Here is a 10,775-nt window from a genome sequence, read left to right as displayed (position 1 = left end):
TTTTACCTCTTATTTGGCGCATGTGACTAATGCAATTGGATTTTATTTTGATTTGACAGTTGCACATACATACACACACACCAAGAACCCCCCCCCCCCCCATACACACACACACCAAGACCCCCCCACCCCCCCATACACACACACACACCAAGACCACCCCACCCCCCCATACACACACCAAGACCCCCCCCATACACACACACACCAAGACCCCCCCCCCCCCCACCCACCCCCATACACACACTGAAACTCTTAACCTAATGCACTTCCTTGCATTGGACCACACATCAGCAGTATTTTTCCACCATGGATTTAAAAGCCTACTCTGCCTCTCTGAAAAGGGCACCAACCACATCAAAGGCCTTGGCTAAAGGTCTCCAGTAGACTTGAGTCAATAAGCCAATATATGTCTGGAAATACATACAACAAAAAGTCTAACTATATCCATAGAAGTACAACTGTTCAGGGAGCTATGCAACAGAAGGTAACACTTTCTTTGAAGCGCTGTGTCATTCCAAACTTCATCCACAAGGCTGTATTCCATTTTGCTGGACTCAAGTGATACTTCTCCGTGTGCTTTCTCCTTCCCATTGTGGTGATATAAAACCAGTGCATGCTCGCACACGGAAAAGTAATGCTCAAGTCCAACAAAATAGAATGTAATGTTTAGGTTCAAATTTGGAATTACATACCTTTATGTGTAAAACATCTAAAGACCTGCATCTCAGCATCGTGGTAGTATTCAAATCCAATTTTAATTGTCACATTCTTGGTAGACAACAGGTGTAGACAAAAAGTGAAATGATTACGTACAGGCCCTTCTCAGCAATGCAGAATACAATTACAAATGATTACAATAACAATAAATGCACAATGGTCAAAGATAGCTTGGCTATGTACATGGGGTAATACTACCGAGTCGATGTTGCAGGGGAACATGGTAATATAGGTATATATTAAATGTAGGTACAGTGCCTCCGGAAAGACCCCTTGACATTTTCCACATTTTGTTGTTAAAGCCTTATTCTAAAATGGATTAAATAAAACAATTTCCTCAGCAATCTACACACAATACCCCATAATGACAAAGATAAAACAATGTATTTGAAAAAGAAAACAGAAATACCCTATTTACATAAGTATTCAGACCCTTTGCTATGAGATTCTTGCTTCCATTGATCATCCTTGAGATGTTTCTACAACTCGATTGGAGTCCACCTGTGGTAAATTACATTTATTGGACATGAATTGGAAAGGCACACACGTGTCTATATAAGGTCCCACAGTTGGCAGTGCATGTCAGAGCAAAAACCAGGCCATGAGGTCGAAGGAATTATCCGTAGAGCTCAGCGACAGGATTGTGTCGCGGCACAAATCTGGGGTAGGGAAACAAAACATTTCTGCAGCATTGGAAGGTCCCCAAGAACACAGTGTCCTCCATCACTCTGAAATGTAAGAACTTTGGAACCACCAAGACCCTTCCTATAGCTGGCCACCCGGCCAAACTGAGCAATCGGGGGAGAAGGGACTTAGTCAGGGAGGTGACCAAGAACCAAATGGTCACTCTGACAGAGCTCTAGAGTTCCTCTGGGGAGATGGGAGAACCTTCCAGAAGTACAACCATCCTCGCAGCACTCCACCAATTAGGCTTTTATAGTAGAGTGGCCAGACGGAAGCCACTCCTCAGCAAAAGGATTGAAAACCTTCTCCAGAGCGCTTCGAACGTAGGTTTTAAAATGTTATTTCACCTTTATTTAACCAGGTAGGCTAGTTGAGAACAAGTTCTTATTTACAACTGCGACCTGGCCAAGATAAAATAAAGCAGTTTGACACATACAACAACACAGAGTTACACATGGAATAAACAAACATACAGTCAATAATACAGTAGAAAAAAGTCTATATACAGTGTGTGCAAATGAGGTAAGATAAGGGAGGTAAGGCAATAAATAGGCCATGGTGGCAAAGTAATTACAATATACCAATTAAACACTGGAGTGCGTGATGTGTAGAAGATACATGTGCAAAGGGGCAAAACAAATACATAAATACAGTACGGGGATGAGATAGTTGGATGGGCAATTTACAGATGGGCTATGTACAGGTGCAGTGATCTGTGAGCTGCTCTGACAGCTGGTCCTTAAAGCTAGTAAAGGAGATATGAGTCTCCAGCTTCACTGATTTTTGCAGTTCGTTCCAGTCATTGGCAGCAGAGAACTGGAAGGAAAGGCGGCCAAAGAGGAATTGGCTTTGGGGGTGACCAGTGAAATATACATGCTGGAGTGCGTGCTACGGGTGGGTGCTGCTATGGTGACCAGTGAGCTGAGATAAGACGGGGCTATACCTAGCAAAGATTTGTAGATGACTTGGAGCCAGTTGGTTTGGCGACGAGGATGAAGCGAGGGCCAGCCAACGAGAGCATACAGGTCGCAATGGTGGGTAGTATATGGGGCTTTGGTGACAAAACGGATGGCACTGTGATAGACTGCATCCAAATTGTTGAGTAGAGTGTTGGAGGCTATTTTGTAAATGACATCGCAGAAGTCGAGGATCAGTAGGATAGTCAGTTTTACGAGGGTATGTTTGGCAGCATGAATGAAGGATGCTTGTTGCGATTAAAGAAGCTGATTCTAGATTGAATTTTGGATTGGAGATGCTTAATGTTAGTCTGGAAGGAGAGTTTACAGTCAAGCAAGACACTTAGGTATTTGTAGCTGTCCACATATTGTAAGTCAGAACCATCCTGAGTAGTGATGCTGGATGGGCGGGCAGGTGCGGGCAGCGATAGGTTGAAGAGAATGCATTTAGTTTTACTTGCATTTAAGAGCAGTTGGAGGCCACAGAAGGGGAGTTGTATGGCATTGAAGCTCGTTTGGAGGGTAGTTAACACAGTGTCCAAAGAAGGGCCAGATGTACAGTATTTAGAATGGTGTCGTCTACATAGAGGTGGATCAGAGAATCACCAGCAGCAAGAGCGACCTCAATGATGTATACAGAGAAGTATACAGAGAAGAGTCGGCCCGAGAATTGAAGCCTGTGGCACCCCCATAGACTGCCAGAGGTCCGGGCAACAGGCCCTCCGATTTGACACACTAAACTCTATCAGAGAAGTAGTTGGTGAACCAGGCGAGGCAGTCATTTGAGAAACCAAGGCTGTTTAGTCTGCCGATAAGAATGTGGTAGATGTCTTAACTGACTTGACTTGCCAAAACTATAGTTTGTTATCAAGAAATCTGTGGAGTGGTTGAAAAATGAGTTTTAATGACTCCAACCTAAGTGTATGTAAACTTCAATTGTAACTACCTTAAGGATAGCCCCCTCTTTTTCAATTTTCGCCTAAAATGACATACCCAAATCTAACTGCCTGGAGCTCAGGCCCTGAAGCAAGGATATGCATATTCTTGGTACCATTTGAAAGGAAACACTTTGATGTTTGTGTAAATATGAATTGAATGTAGGAGAATATAACACAATCGATCTGGTAGAAGAAAATACAAAGAAAAAAACAACGTTTTTTTCTACCACCATCTTTGAAATGCAACAGAAAGGTCCTGCCTCTAGCCATCACTCTTGTTGTAATTCCGATGGTGTCCACAAGATGGGAGCATTGTATGTGCAAAGTTTCGGACAGAGAACTTGAAGTACGAGCAAACAAAATTACATTTAGTGTGAAGTCACCCAGGCACATTTGAGCAAATTGTGAAGGAGGCATTTACATTCACATTACATTTTCTGCAAGAATATCGTCAAATCTGCATACTTGGACTTATTGAGCTTTTTCTAGTATTAGTAGTCATATTTTAAGTTCAACATTTGCAAAACACCCAGTTTTCATATAACTCTCCATATTCTTATAATTTTTGTCCAAAAGGCTTGCTGTCGCACAAGTTTAGCATCTACATTTTGCAACAGATACGGGGTTTACTCCCATAAAGCCCAGATCATTGGCTATCTAGCTAACTTTTTTAACCCCCTCTTGGTGCTTATTTGACAAAAGTTACAGTCGATCAAGTGAAGACCGCCCGAGTCATCGGCGTTCTATGAAGGCGTCGCTCTCTGAACAAATTTGGTGTCCTATAGGATATATTACACACCTAATGATATAGTGAAGTCTGGTTACGTTGTAGGATCTCTGAGGAATAAATACGAACATGATTTGACTGGTTGAAGCAATGTTTAGGGTTAGATTCCTTTCTTTGCAAATTAAACGAGTGGAAATACAAAATTGATTGTGCATGCAATATGGACCTTTTTAGCATATGAAAAATGATTTTATCTAACAAAACGACACTTCATGTTATCTCTGGGACCCTTTGGATGATAAATCAGAGCAAGATTTCAGAATACACGTTTCACCTTCAGAGGTGAAAAATGTGTTTTGTTGTTAGGAGCTCTCCTCAAACAATAGCATGGCATTTTTTTCACAATAATAGCTACTGTAAATTGGACAGTGCAGTTATTAACAAGAATTTAAGTTATTATCTGACATAAGACACTTATATTTACCGACATTTGTGGTTTCTCTAAAATCTGCGATCGTGACACAAGGCGCTGCATGATTTACAACTGTCCCTTTGACTGGACGCCTATCCCTATTTAAGCCCACCCATCTCTTTAAGGATTCACATGCATGATATCAGCAGCACGATGGTCCTAAATAGCATAACTGTGTGAGTGTTTTAACACCAATAAACCCATCCGTTTGAAAATTAATTTGTATTTGTATTTATTAAGGATCCCCATTAGGCAGAAACTACTCTTCCTTGTGTCCAGCAACATAGGGATAGTGTGTGAACTATGCTGAAATGGTGTAAACAAAGGAGAGCTCTCCAGTACGTGTACCAAAATATTCACGGGCCAATTTCTCAAAAGTTGGGTTACAAGTTTATCAACTTTCAAAGCAGACAAAAAATGTATTTGTTCGACAGAGGTGTATTTTTCCTTTGTCAAACCTTCTTTATTGCAGTGAATGATGATGTACACTGTGTTTTCCCAATAAATGATGATTACTGAATAATTTTGAATGTATGTGGTGCAGGTTATGTCATCACGTAACTATAAAGCTCCACTCCACATCTAATTCCATCTATCATGCCAGCTGCTTGTGGGCCGAGCACCAAGATCTAAGAGAATGGAGGAAGAAACCAAGGAGTATCTTAGTTTGTGAACAAGACACAACATCAATTTTAGAAAATCAAAAAGAAACACCTTTGACATGCAAAGTAAAGGATATAACAAAACCTGGGACATCCAAGTGGAAGGCCTTGAAACAGTGCTACCTGTGTGCTCTTAACTTAGTCCAAGAAAATATTACAATATTGTATATAGTTTGTTTTCTTACAGCATGATAAGGCAGTGCAATGTGCAAGTTGTCCTTCCTATCGGTGTATCAGTCAAGAGGAGGATAGTCTGCTTCATTGCCAGGATGAAGGGCCACCCAATAGGGAGATGATTACATACCATTGGGGTGCATATGTTCCAAGTAGTGGCAGCTCTGGAAAACTCTGCCACACAGTTTCCACTCATTGTGGAGTAAAACAAAAATCGGAGATCTCTTCAACATAACCCAAAGCCTAGAACCAAGACACATGGAGAGGAAGCCTTTATTTAGTATTCCCCCAGCCTCTGGAATAGCCTGCCAGAGAATCTGATGGGGGCTGAAACTGTGGACATATTTAAAAGAGATCTTGAAACACATATTTTTAGCATTGTTTTTCCTCTGGGTGCTTTTTAGTTGTTCAGTTTGTCATTCTTTAGTTTTTTATCTTATGTTTGTTCTGTTGTAAATATTTCCGATTTTTATTTTCATTGTTTTTAATAGTTAGTTCCTGTAAAGCATATTGCGTTGCATTCCATTTCTGAAATGTGCTCTATAAATACACCTTAATTTGATTTGATGCACAAAGTCAAGAATAAAAACATCCCCAACTTTGCACTGGACCCTGTTGTACTCTAAGTGTTTCGCCTTCCACACTAATTCGGTAAGGGTTGCAGTATCTGGTGCAATATCTGGCCTCAGCTCCGATGGGATTGCTCACAGAGATATTTCTGTCAACATGTTGTGGAGTGCTTCAGAGCCCAAAGTGCCACTCGATTGGGACTACCAACATTATTTTACCTGGTAGCGCTTTGCAAGGCTTTTGGTTATATTTTGGTACTGCAGTTGTCAACCATGGCAGACAGACCAGGAATAAGAGGTTAACATTTTTACTTCCACACTGGCAAAAGGTTGTTGAAAAAAGGATTTAATGGAATTCTGAAGTGTGATAATTACACCAGAGAAAAATCTGACGCTGCTCTGCCTTTTTCTTCACACCAAGCAGTGTGGGTATAACCAGTCTAAATAACCACTTGTTTTCTCATTGGATGTCAAGCACCACGGATTTTGGCCACAACACATCCGTTTATTCTTTCAAAAATGACAGCTCTTGAGGCTGCAGTCTTCACACCTCCAGATGGTCACAAACGTCCATGAGCTGGGCCTCGCTGAGTGAAACAATCTTCTGAACGGCGGTATTCACAATTCCATCAAGTCACACAAGGAATGGTACATTTTATTTCACCTATACTCTCCATGGACTCTGCTGCCAACATGCGCCTATAGTCCTTGTTTTGATTGGCAGCACACTTGGTCAATGATCTGTGAAACACCTTCCAGTTTGGTCCCTGCGAAACCACTTCGCTAAGTCGTTGGTGGCTATACAACTGTAATATATATATATATATATATATCATTTTTACATAAGTATTCAGACGCTTTGCTATGAGACTGGAAATTGAGAGGTGTGTCCTGTTTCCATTGATAATCCTTGAGATATGTCTAAAACTTGATTGGAGTCAACCTGCGGTAAATTCAATGGATTGGACATGATTTGGTAGACATCCTTTTTTATGTCTCTATTTTAGTTTGGTCAGGGTGTGAGTTGGGGTGGGCATTCTGTGTTGTTCTATGTTTTTGTATTTCTTTGTTTGGCCTGGTATGGTTCCCAATCAGAGGCAGCTGTTTATCGTTGTGTCTGATTGAGAAGCATACTTAGGCAGCCTGTTTTCCCACTATGATTTGTGGGTAGTTGTTTTCTGTCTTTGTATTAGTTACCAGACGGAACTGTTTTGGTTGTTCTTTTTGTTTACTTTGTATTGTTCAGTTCAGTTTAATAAAATGACGAACACTTACAACGCTGCATATTGGTCCGATCCTTCCTACTCCTCCTCAGAAGAGGAGGAAAACCGTTACAATCGGACCATTTCTGAAAGACAAAAACAATTGCAAATTGTTGAGGATCTGTAACAGATCCTTTGAATTCAATAATGTTATCTATTTACCACTGGGAAGTGGGTCCAATTAAATGAGAGATGGGATGAATGGTAACCTATCCTAACTTTCTGGAGGCCTAGTCAGAAAAGATGAGGAATGTATAATGCAATGATCATGGATTTGAAATAAAATAATAGGAAATATTTATCATTATTTTAGAATGCAGAGGTAAAATAAATAGATTTTCGCTTATCTTCCAATATTTAGCTAGGTAATTATTTTTATGAATAAGAGTCATATATTCCTGCTCAAGGCTACTACTAGGTTACGGTTGCTATAATTGCAATGCAAGAGGATAAGCACATGCTCATGTCAAGTTGAGTTTTTATAAATACCAACAGGCGCATGGATGTTTTGGGGCATATTTTGTGTGTAACGTTTATAAATGAGGACCCTGGAGGATTCCATGCTTCTGAGGCAGGTTGACGTTTATTGCCCTGGAGGCAGCACTGAGCAAATTCTGCTAGATGGGCCACATGCAAGTCAAAAGTGTATGTATTGTAAAAGTGTATAAACCAAAATTTGCTTTTTGGTTTTAATTTAAGGTTAGGGTTACACATCAACTTAAGGTTAGGGTGAGGTTTAAAATCAGATTTTCTAACTTTGTGGCTGTGGTAGCTAGTGACCACTCTGCAGAGCTGTCTCCAGAACAATATAATGATGAAAACGTTCAAATTTGTGGGAAAGAGTCTTGATGTAGCGTTGGGACGCACGTCAGACACTTTGAGGCTTGAGTAACATTTTCAAAGCAGTCTGATCTGTTTAAAAAAGTACCTATGCTTGCATCAATTCCCACATGATGCCGCCCCACCATTTAGTTTGAGTGAAAACATGGGGGTTTGGCCCAGCCACAGCCGCTGCCCTTGGGGAAATGTGTGTCTTTCTGCTAAATCCCACCCACTCAAACAACCTTTTTTGTGCCTCACTCTGAGAGCCAGTGGAGTGAGAGGAAGCAACTCTAGCTTCTATTACTGCTGCAAGACTCAAACACAGCAGACGCAGCCAACACGCACGGGCAAGTGAGAAATTCACAAATGAATGGCCAACGTTCTCCTATTCAGGTCAGTGTTGACACTTCTGCCTTCATAATCAAGTTAGCCTGCTTGCTACTTGCAAGCTAATGTTAGCCGCTAACCTTTCTATATTTAACAATAAGTAAACATTAGCTGGCTATCATATTGTATTTGGATTGTTTTGTACTTAATAAAGTCTGCTTGACCAACTAATCTCACTGCAACCCCCCTACAGGTCACTGATCACTACTTTCACTCCCTCCTGTCTTCTGATTCTGCCTCTTTGACCCAACTCTCCTCCCTTTCAGCATCCTATGAGTCACACTCTCCCCTTTCCTCCCATTCTGTTCTGTGGTTGAGTGACTAATTGTGAACTTACAGAACAGGGCTGTGTGCAGCTGAGCGAAGGAGGAAAACTAAACTTCCAGAGGACTTATCATTCTTCCACTCCCTCCTCTCTATCTTCTCTTTCTATGTATCCACCGCTAAAGCCACTTTCACCAACTCTAAATTTCAAGCTTCTGCCCCTAACCCTAGGAAACTCTTTTCCACCTACTCCTCCATCCTTAATCCTCCACCCCCTCCCCTACCTCCTCCCTCTCTGCGGAAGACTTTGTCATAACTTTGAAAATAATGTTGATGACATCAGCTCCTCATTCACTCAGATTATTGAGTCCACTCGACCCACTCACACAGAACTACCCTATGCCTTGACCTCTTTCTCCCCTCTCTCTCCAGAGGACATCCTGCGACTAGTGAGGTCTGGCCGCTAGACAACCAGCCTGCTTGACCACATCCCCTCCTCCAGACCATCTCTGGAGACCTTCTATCAATACTCTCTGCCCTCATCAACTCATCCCTTACCACTGGCTGTGTTCCCTCTGACTTCGAAATAAATGTTGTTCCCCTCCACAAGAAACCAACAGTCGACTCAACTGATGTCAAAAACTATAGACCCGTATCCCTTTCTTTACAAAACACTTGAGTGTGCTGTCTGATGATCTTTTTTGTTATTTCTCTCAGAATGATCTACCTGACCCTAACCAGTCAGGCTTGAAGATGGGTCACTCAACCGAGACTGCTCTTCTCTATGTCACGGAGGATCTCCGCATTGGCAAAGCTGACTCTCTCTCCTCTGTTCTCATCCTCTGTCAATAATAGTGTTGCCCTGAATTGGTGACATCCAACACATCTCGGTGGAAAAGGGAATATGGAATGCCTGGTCGATGCCTGATGAGAATTATATTTTTTAAATGTTTCAGTCTGTTGTGAATCATTAATCCATACACAGGTAAGAGTATACAGTTAAAATAGCTACATATCTAGTTACATCCCAGTTAGCAATGAGCAGTTGGCAGGCAGGTAGCCCTCAAATAATTCTGCTGTGCCGTCAGTAAACTTGATCGGTGGCCTTACTGGCAGGGTGCCAGTTTTTAGATGAACGTTTATTTGCCAGAGATGCAAATCAACTCATCAGAGATGCAAATTGCATCATAACAGCAAACTGCTTATCCTTCACTCTGCGGTACAACTCATCCCAAACCATCTTGAATTCAAAATAAATCCATCCACCTTACAGGTGTAGCATATCAAGAAGCTGATTTGAAAGCATGATCATTACACAGCTGTACCTTGTGCTGGGGTCAAAAAAATACCATTCTGAAATATGCAGTTTTATCACACAACACTATGCCACAGATGTCTCAAATGTTGAGGGAGCGTGCAATTGGCAATTGGCTGACTGCAGAAATGTCCACCAGAGCTGTTGCCAGAGAATTTAATGTTCATTTCTATACAATATGCCACCTCAAACATCGTGTTAGAGAAAACGTATTCTGATTGGCTGGGCTTGGCTCCCCAGTTTGTGGACCTTTCTCCCTAGTGGGTAGGCCTATGGCCTCCCAGGCCCACCCATGGCTGTGCACCTGTCCAGTCATGTGCAATCTATAGATTAGGGCCTAATTAATGTATTTCAATTGACTGATTCCAAATTCTCGCTGACTGATCAAAATTGTCAAGTTCATTTTCATTGTGATACCGAAAATCTGAAGTAGTCATCAACAAGTAAAAAAACTGGAGGAAGGCCTAGGGGATTCCCCACCAAATAGGTTGCGATGTCTTTCCTAATGCTCACTCAGCTAAATTAAAAATACATTTGAGAGTCACTTACAGGAATGATCCCCCTCTCCTCTTTAAAGGGTGAATCTATTTGTTTTGCATAATTGCAAATGTCCATGTCTGTAAAGTAATAGCTACAACAATAAATTCTGTGGGACAAAACATTTTTATAACATAATTTGAAGAGCAAATTACAACATTTTTGAAAAGGACCTTTTGCATGTGGAAATGTACAATCTGCTTTCTTTCTAAAAACCATGAAAATGAAACACGAAAACTAAGTTAAGTGAAAGTAGGCATTGGTCTGAAGCCGAAAAAAGAAGGAC

The 10,775-nt window shown here is 41.3% G+C and overlaps 1 long non-coding RNA gene across 1 annotated transcript; it reads left to right on the top strand.

Annotated features, from left to right (window-relative positions):
• The first annotated feature begins 8,266 nt into the window (after positions 1 to 8,266).
• LOC109899177 (uncharacterized) lies at positions 8,267 to 9,592 on the top strand. Its single transcript, XR_002256440.1, has 2 exons — positions 8,267 to 8,379; positions 9,070 to 9,592. It is a non-coding gene; the product is annotated as an uncharacterized LOC109899177 (long non-coding RNA).
• Positions 9,593 to 10,775: the final 1,183 nt, after the last annotated feature.

The sequence above is a fragment of the Oncorhynchus kisutch genome, linkage group LG11, assembly GCF_002021735.2.
Source record: "Oncorhynchus kisutch isolate 150728-3 linkage group LG11, Okis_V2, whole genome shotgun sequence".
NCBI lineage: Eukaryota > Metazoa > Chordata > Actinopteri > Salmoniformes > Salmonidae > Oncorhynchus > Oncorhynchus kisutch.
Note: the sequence above shows the minus strand (reverse complement) of the source record. Positions and strands in the feature narration are given on the sequence as shown.